The 9,518-nt window shown below is 38.9% G+C and overlaps 1 long non-coding RNA gene across 1 annotated transcript; it reads right to left on the bottom strand.

Moving 5' to 3' along the window:
• Window positions 1-8,149: 8,149 nt before the first annotated feature.
• On the bottom strand, window positions 8,150-8,871 carry LOC134305974 (uncharacterized). Its single transcript, XR_010008875.1, has 3 exons — window positions 8,793-8,871; window positions 8,307-8,371; window positions 8,150-8,209 (listed from the first exon to the last, which is right to left on the bottom strand). It is a non-coding gene; the product is annotated as an uncharacterized LOC134305974 (long non-coding RNA).
• Between the last annotated feature and the right edge of the window lie 647 nt (window positions 8,872-9,518).

Here is a 9,518-nt window from a genome sequence, read left to right as displayed (position 1 = left end):
GTGGTTGAGGACCACTGATATGACCTATAGGTTGTCATTTGTCCTTATTCTTCTTGTTTAACAAGTTGATGTTGATCTTGGTCTTTTAATAATCTAGATAACATTGATAAATCTAGAGGAATAAGGTGTAGCACCTTATTTGTTAGAATAAAAATCTGGCGATCTCAGTGGTAGCGGGCTAGCATACTTTACTCACTGCACCACCCATGCGCTCGAATGGTTAAAACAAGTGTAAACATTAAAAATAATGCATCCATAATGTGACATAACATAAGATTATTTAAATTACCATTAGTAGCAATGCCAGATGATGAAGAACCACTAGATGCTGTAATAAAACACAAAACAATACAACAAAACTTGTTACTATCATTATAAAGCATTAGCAACAAAAAGTATTATTTACCTTCTATTATTTACTGACCATTACTGTGTTTTAGTGCCTTTATATTTGTACGTTATGTAAAATATGTGCCATAAGTACCAGTAAGATAGGATTTCTTAATCAGACATACAGTACAAAATATATACAACATAACAAATATATACAAAACAGTTACAGGTGCAAAAATAAAATAAAATAGAATAAAATAATAATAAAAACAGTGCAAATAATAACAATAAAGAAGGTAACATTACCAGTAATGAGGTAGTAATAAAAATTAGTTGTGTGTGTGCGTGCGCGTGTGTGTGAGACATGGTCACCCACTGTCCCTCACCTGGTGGCACGTGTGTGTGTAGAGTGCTGCCAGTGTCTAGCTCTCTCTGTGCTCCCCCAGTAGGTGGGGCAGTTTGTCAGGGTCTGGGAGGGAGTTGAAGTTGGGGATGATGTTATTAAATTTAGGGAAGAAGTGGGCCCGGATGTGGTGGTACTTGGTACACTGGGTGAGGAAGTGCAGCTCCGTCTCTTTTGTACTGAGAGTGCAGTGCTGGCACAACCTTTCCTCCCGGGGCAGCCAGGACCAGGAGTCTTTGTGTAATTTGGTTTATTCTAATTGGGTTTGCAGATTTCTCCTGTTTCTGAGTCTTTATTCTGTTAGTGTGTGTTATTAGTGTGTCGGTGTGTGTTAGTGGTGTCGGTGTGTGTTAGTGGTGTATCAGTGCAGTGACTCAGGACCAGATGGATGAGGGGACTGGTATCTTTACTCAGCTCTTGGTGTTTCAGGGCTTTATAATGATAGGATTGGGGGTCGCTCTCTTTTAGATGGTGCTCTTTTTTGTATGTTGATAATAAGTGGAAATCTCTCTCTGGGCGGGCACGGTGGCTAAGTGTGTAGCACTGTCGCCTCACAGCGAGAAGGTCCTGGGTTCGATCCCCAGGCGGGGCGGTCCGGGTCCTTTCTGTGTGGAGTTTGCATGTTTTCCCCGTGTCTGCATGGGTTTCCTCCGGGTGATCCGGTTTCCTCCCAGAGTCCAAAGACATGCCGCTAGGCTAATTGGAGACACTGAATTGTCCCATAGTTACCTAGCCGCTGGGATGCACAGACCAGTGCATTGTAGTGCCGGTCCCAAGCACGGATAAATAGGGTTATGTCAGGAAGGGCATCCGGCGTACAACTGTGCCAAATCCCACCGGCGACCCCTAATGGGAAGAAGCCGGAAATGCCGACCCCTTAACCGAAAAACGGGACAAAGGCTGAGGAACAAGAAGTGGAAATCTCTCTCTCTCTAACTCTTTTTCTCAGTACTGTCAACGATTGGACCCAAACATTTCAAACCCTTTATCCCTTCCGTAAAAGTGGTTTCTTTGCTACTACCCTTACAAAAAAACATTTCTGATCTAGTCTCTTCAGACCGAAGAAGTTGCCAGATGCTGAGCCAGATCCTTGTTGGACTTCTTCCAGTCTCTCTAAGACGAAACTCTGAGAAACTTCTCATCAAGATCAAGTTTTCTTGGCCTTTTAGTCCTTTTTTTGTCCTGATTCTTGATTATCCAGTTTGTCTGCTTTGAGTTCCCTTTGAAAGTGGCCTTCATAATGCAAAAGTATGATTTTATGTCTGACAAATTCAGTGATCCTTAGCATTTTTAATGGAATGATGTGATTGAAAGTTGGTCTTATACATATTAGCACAAATCTGGTGTAATAGACCTTTTGCACAGCAGTCATTCTGATAAAATGGTTGGACAAATACTGGCATTATCAATGACATTACCTGGGGTTCCATTTCATTCAAGATGTAAGAGAGCCAGGTTCCTGCTACTACTTAAGTGCAAAGGAAGGCCACTCTAAGTACTTGCTACTTTAGCTTATAGAAGCTGTTTTTTTCTGATTGTTTTATGTTTTTAATACTGCATACAAATGTTCTTTTTTCTGGTTGTATTCTAATAAAGAGAATGCAATTATATGTGGTCATTATACCATCGCTAAAACAAGTGTATGATATACACCAATCAGGCATAACATTAAAACCACCTCCTTGTTTCTACACTCACTGTCCATTTTATCAGCTCCACTTACCATATAGAAGCACTTCTTTAGCCTGCTTTCATGCTGTTCGTCAATGATCAGGACCCCCACAGGACCACTACAGAGCAGGTATTATTTAGGTGGTGGATGATTCTCAGCACTGCAGTGACACTGACATGGTGGTGGTGTGTTAGTGTGTGTTGTGCTGGTATGAGTGGATAAGACACAGCAGCACTGCTGGAGTTTTTAAACACCTCACTGTCACTGCTGGACTGAGAATAGTCCACCAACCAAAAATATATCCAGCCAACAGCGCCCCATGGGCAGTGTCCTGTGACCACTGATGAAGGTCTAGAAGATGATCAGCTCAAACAGCAGCAATATACAGTGTATCACAAAAGTGAGTACACCCCTCACATTTCTGCAAATATTTTATTATATCTTTTCATGGGACAACACTATAGAAATAAAACTTGGATATAACTTAGAGTAGTCAGTGTACAACTTGTATAGCAGTGTAGATTTACTGTCTTCTGAAAATAACTCAACACACAGCCATTAATGTCTAAATGGCTGGCAACATAAGTGAGTACACCCCACAGTGAACATGTCCAAATTGTGCCCAAAGTGTCAATATTTTGTGTGACCACCATTATTATCCAGCACTGCCTTAACCCTCCTGGGCATGGAATTCACCAGAGCTGCACAGGTTGCTACTGGAATCCTCTTCCACTCCTCCATGATGACATCACAGAGCTGGTGCATGTTAGACACCTTGAACTCCTCCACCTTCCACTTGAGGATGTGCCACAGGTGCTCAATTGGGTTTAGTCCATCACCTTTACCTTCAGCTTCCTCAGCAAGGCAGTTGTCATCTTGGAGGTTGTGTTTGGGGTCGTTATCCTGTTGGAAAACGTCAGTTTTCGAAGGGAGGGGATCACGCTCTGTTTCAGAATGTCACAGTACATGTTGGAATTCATGTTTCCCTCAATGAACTGCAGCTTCCCAGTGCCAGCAACACTCATGCAGCCCAAGACCATGATGCTACCACCACCATGCTTGACTGTAGGCAAGATACAGTTGTCTTGGTACTTCTCACCAGGGCGCCGCCACACATGCTGGACACCATCTGAGCCAAACAAGTTTATCTTGGTCTCGTCAGACCACAGGGCATTCCAGTAATCCATGTTCTTGGACTGCTTGTCTTCAGCAAACTGTTTGCGGGCTTTCTTGTGCGTCAGCTTCCTTCTGGGATGACGATCATGCAGACCGAGTTGATGCAGTGTGCGGCGTATGGTCTGAGCACTGACAGGCTGACCTCCCACGTCTTCAACCTCTGCAGCAATGCTGGCAGCACTCATGTGTCTATTTTTTAAAGCCAACCTCTGGATATGACGCCGAACACGTGGACTCAACTTCTTTGGTCGACCCTGGCGAAGCCTGTTCCGAGTGGAACCTGTCCTGGAAAACCGCTGTATGACCTTGGCCACCATGCTGTAGCTCAGTTTCAGGGTGTTAGCAATCTTCTTATAGCCCAGGCCATCTTTGTGGAGAGCAACAATTCTATTTCTCACATCCTCAGAGAGTTCTTTGCCATGAGGTGCCATGTTGAATATCCAGTGGCCAGTATGAGAGAATTGTACCCAAAACACCAAATTTAACAGCCCTGCTCCCCATTTACACCTGGGACCTTGACACATGACACCAGAGAGGGACAACGACACATTTGGGCACAATTTGGACATGTTCACTGTGGGGTGTACTCACTTATGTTGCCAGCCATTTAGACATTAATGGCTGTGTGTTGAGTTATTTTCAGAAGACAGTAAATCTACACTGCTATACAAGTTGTACACTGACTACTCTAAGTTATATCCAAGTTTCATGTCTATAGTGTTGTCCCATGAAAAGATATAATGAAATATTTGCAGAAATGTGAGGGGTGTACTCACTTTTGTGATACACTGTATGAGCGAGCGTCTCTGACTTTACATCTACAAGGTGGACCAACTAAGTAGGAGTGTCTAATAGAGTGGACAGCGAGTGGACAAGGTATTTAAAAACTCCAGCAGCACTGCTGTGTCTCATCCACTCATACCAGCACAACACACACTAACACACCACCACCATGTCAGTGTCACTGCAGTGCTGAGAATCATCCACCACCTAAATAATACTTGCTCTGTGGTGGTCCTGACCATTGAAGAACAGGGTGAAAGCAGGCTAACAAAGCATGCAGAGAAACAGATGGACTACAGTCAGGAACTGTAGAACTACAAAGTGCTTCTATATGGTGGAGCTGATAAGTGACAGTGAGTGTAGAAACAAGGAGGTGGTTTTAATGATATGGCTGATAGGTGTATAATGCTTTCAGCTGATGTCCATTATTATGAGTAATTTAGACAGAAAAATTGGCTTTGTACAGTCAGAGATGACTGTGTCTATTAAATATGTAACCATACTGAACAATGCATTTGTTGTATTATTTTGTGCTGGTTGTTAATGCTGATTTTTGCTGGCAACCAACCAGAATTAGTTGTGATTTGAACACTGACCATTACAAACCAGTAATTTTTAACTGGAGAAACTAGCTTAGACCAGCATCAAGTGATTGCTAATCTATGCTTTTTTCAGCTGGGAATCCACTAGTAATACATGATGTTTCAATAGTTTTAAACATGTAATTAGTTTGTTTTTGATTTGCTTTTGAATAGTTTCTTAGAAAATGTATAGTGTTACCCTTTTTTGACTGCCAGTGTTATCCAATGACTCATGTCCACTAATAAATACAACCCTAAATTTAAAAACAGTTGGAACAGTATGGAAAATGCAAAAAAAAAGTGTTTCTTATGTTTACTTTAACCTTTATATTATTACAGACAGTATGAACCCAAGTTATTTCATATTTTGTCTGGTCAACTTCATTTAATTTGTGACTGTACATTCGTTTCAAGCCTGTAACACATTCCAAAAAAGTTGGAATTGGGGCAATTTAGGGCTAGTAATAAGGTAAACAAACAAACAAAAAATAAATAATTATGTGAATTCAAAAAGATTGGAAGGGATTTGCATAGTTCTCCCTTCACAGTGCATAATATCATTAAATAATTAAACAAGGCTAGGCTGAACACCTCTGATCTCCAGTTCCACAGACAGCACTGCATCAAGAACCGTCATTCATCAATAGCTGATATAATGGCTTATATAACCACATGGGTGAGGGATTACTTTGGCAAACCTTTGTCAAGCACTACAATACGGAGTTAAATTTACAAATGCACAAAGTTCTCTCGGTTTGAGGGCATCTGGGATGGACCATCATACTGTGGAAACGTGTATCATGATCAGATGAATCAGTACACATGCACACATGTCCTGACCTGACCTGTTCCCAATACAGAATTTATGGAGAATTCTGAAAGGAAAATGTGAGAACGACACTAAATCACTTGGTATACTCAGTGTCAAAACGTCTTTTTAGTTTTGTGAGAGGGAATGTAAGTTTTACAAAGTGGTAAATGCTTTACTGTTCCAACTTTTTCTTGAATGTGTTGCAGGCCTGAAATGTAGGGGTGTATGTTTATTAACAGATGAAATGAAGTTTTGTCTGGAGTGAAATAAAAGTAAAAAAAAGCTTTTTCTGATTTAAGCTTGTAGTAGGTTATACATCGTAGTTCACCTGACAACTTCTTTAAATATATTCTGCACTTAGTATTAAAAGTGTTTTGCATTTCCATTGCATATAATAAAATCTAACATTAACTAGCATTTCAATGTATTTGAATAGGATGGAATAGATGGCATAATTTATCTAGACACGTGAACTTGCAAAACCATTTACTGTAAAATACTGTCTTTGATCCCAAGTCTGCCTTTGATCAATTGAAGAGTCACTTACAGCCAAAGTTTGTTTGTGCAGCTCCATTTCCATTCACCTTCTGACCTGGATAATAACAAAATGTGGTCTGTTAGCCTCCATTCTCTTAGAAGCTAAAAGGCATGGCTAGGGGTCACTGAGTTTCTTACACAGGACTCACACAGGACTATTTGGCACAGAATTCATGAGAAAATTGGGCTAATGGGCTTGCTTCTTAAAATAGGTAATAGACTTCTTACCATTTGGAGGTTTGCTGACCAGAGAACTGCCAGGTCGAGCGGTCACACCTTGGAAAGAACAAAATAATTCAGTAGTATTTCTCAGTATACTCAATCATATTTAACTCAAACCACACCAGACTAGTTTCAGTTTCCGGAATCCATGGTATAGTTGTCCACATATCTGGGCCCTAACCAGATTAAAAAATTATTAACTCTGCTCACACATTTTAGTGAAGCTTTAACTAAGCCCAATAAGCTACTACACATAGCTTAGTTACAGCTGAGAGGTTTAGTGTTTCCTGAAAGAGATATTTCACAAAAAAATAGGATTAGCATTATCTTACCTGGGCCCTTGGGAACCAGTGTGGCTTGCTGGGCTCCAACTCCTGTTGAAAAAAAAGCAAGAACCAAACAACCAATCATTCAGGTTTTGGGAGATCAAATTGAGTTTAAGTAGATGGTTCTGGTTTGGTGCCCCATAAGCTGAGAACAATACCACTCTTTCAGAGACACTTCTAAGCCACAAGACCTTGTGCATTCCATGTATTAAAAAAACCCCATTATGTGCTTTAAAATGCATTAAAATCTTCATAATTTAATTATGATGCAGGACAGTTGGGGTTTTAGGTACAATAGTCAAAATGTTACACAACTACATAACTTTTAATATGTGGATTTATGAATTGATATTAAATGATAATAAGTTATAAAATTACAGTGTTCTTTTAATACATAGTAACATAACAGGGTTGGGCATACTATTTAGGTCCTAATGGATAAATACTATATACTATATCTTACATAAATTCATCAAACATTTATTAGTGTTGTGGGAAGACCCACATACAAAAATGCATACAAACTAGCAAACACTTTCATACACTTCATTAATAAACCAAGTATGTGCAAACACTTTACACCTGGCAATCCTCTCTGGAGTGAGGTACAGAAAGCAACCTCTTTGGAGGATTTCCTTACATATTCTAATACACAATACATTATCCACTGCATCAAAACACCCTTTAACCAATATTTAGTGTAACCAACATGCACATGGTTACTTAATCTATGTACTAGGCACTGTTTTTATTTGCCCAACCCTGTTAATGAGCTTGATTATCACATCATCTTGGATAGCCTGCATGTAGCAAGGTGTAAATATGGCCTCTTAAACTATGGGTAAAATTTATTATTTGGTGGTAAGTTGCTAACTTGTCACCCACCCTTAAAAGGCTGACCTTTGGAGTCATCATCATCTGAAAAGAAAGGGGAGATGGAGACAGTTTATAACAACTGTTCACAAGTGATTCTTCCACTTTCTGACGCTTCTTTGTCAGTTCACCCATTCCACACATAGCTTGTCTAATGCAGTCTAAATATATAATTGTGTCTCACAGCATTACAAATAAATGTATTTTTTGTTATAAAATTATTATAATTTTTTAAATCAGAAATGTGAGTCGGAAATTTTTACATGTATTTAAAACTTGTTTTAGTTTTTAAAGTTCTTTTAAGTAGGTTACAGGTTGGGTTCAGTAGTGCTTGACTGAAAGCTGATTGTGGGTGGATGTCAAACAGCTGAACTGTTTGATTGCTAAAAGATAAACGGATGCTGATAGATCTTTATCTCCTACCTTCTTCTTCTTCAGAGAGTTCCTCATCCCCGTCATCTGCTTCAAAATTATTGTCATCCTGATCTTTGTCTAACATAATTTAAAATAGTTTATAGCAATTAGGATATTCAGAAGTCATTGGCCATGACTAATATACTATAACTTGTTATTTGAACAACTCTCTTACCGTCAATTGGAGCAGCTGAGACGTTTGCCAAAAAAACAATTGCTGCTGATGCAATTATAAGATTTCTAACAAATGGAAAAAAACAAAAAGCATCCAGTTTGGATAATGTGCAAGAAAGATACACCTCTCTAATTTAATAAATCTGCTCATGTTTCTGTCCATGCAGTACATTTGGGTTTTACATTAAACACAGTTAAAAAAATCAGCTTGCTCTGTGAAATCATAAAAATCTCTAATATAAATCAATAGCTCTTAATTTGGAAACAGTCTCCCTTGATTTTTACTTAAATTATTTGACATTTGACTCTCAGTTACCCCATGTTATATCATCTTAATTTAATTCATGGACAATGACTCAGATGTTTTTCAGTTCTCCTCAGCAATTATATGATTGATCATCACAGCTCAGACAGTGAAATTCAAGTACACATGCATTTTAAATGAATTAGCTTTGATAATAAATAAATATATATCATTTTGACTTACCGTGACAACATTATTAGTTATTGTTTAGGGTGGAAAATCAGGAACTGACATAGAGCAGAAGGCATGCAGTTTTTTGACTTCCCTATGCTTCAGTGGGCACAAATATTTGTTTTATACCCTTACAGCCCTCGTCTTGGTAAGGGGCAGGGCTTTAACTCAGGCCATCAAAAGCTACTCCTACTCTTTGTGCATGAATTGCCCAATAATCTGACCCCAAAATATATTAATATTTGTGATTAAAATTACATAAACTATTTTATCACATAAATTCTACTAAAATACTGTTAATAAGCAGTTGGTACAGTAACCACTATAAAATATACAAAAGACTTAGGTAAGTCTATTTGTCCCATATTCTTCTTTGAGGTTTTTCTAAATCAGAAGTGTTGTTGTCAAGTTGGCAGGGGATTAAGCAAATTAAGCAAAACAACAAACATACATAAAAATAAGATTAGTGTGATCCAAAGCAATAGCCTCCTCAATATATATATTGGCACCCTGGAGGCTTAAAGATGCTTTTATACATGAGGGACATGCATTTACAGTATATACAGTCATGTGAAAAAGTGAGATCTAAAGAGCTCTCTGAGGCCTTCAGAAAGAAGGTTATAGATGCATATGAGTCTGGGAAGGGATTTAAAAAGATCTCAAAACAATTCGAAATCAGCCATTCCACTGTCCAGAAAATAATTTACAAGTGGAGAACATTTAAAACAACTGCCAACA

This window comes from Trichomycterus rosablanca, chromosome 2 (assembly GCF_030014385.1).
Source record: "Trichomycterus rosablanca isolate fTriRos1 chromosome 2, fTriRos1.hap1, whole genome shotgun sequence".
Lineage (NCBI taxonomy): Eukaryota > Metazoa > Chordata > Actinopteri > Siluriformes > Trichomycteridae > Trichomycterus > Trichomycterus rosablanca.
This window is presented reverse-complemented; position numbering and strand designations above follow the sequence as displayed.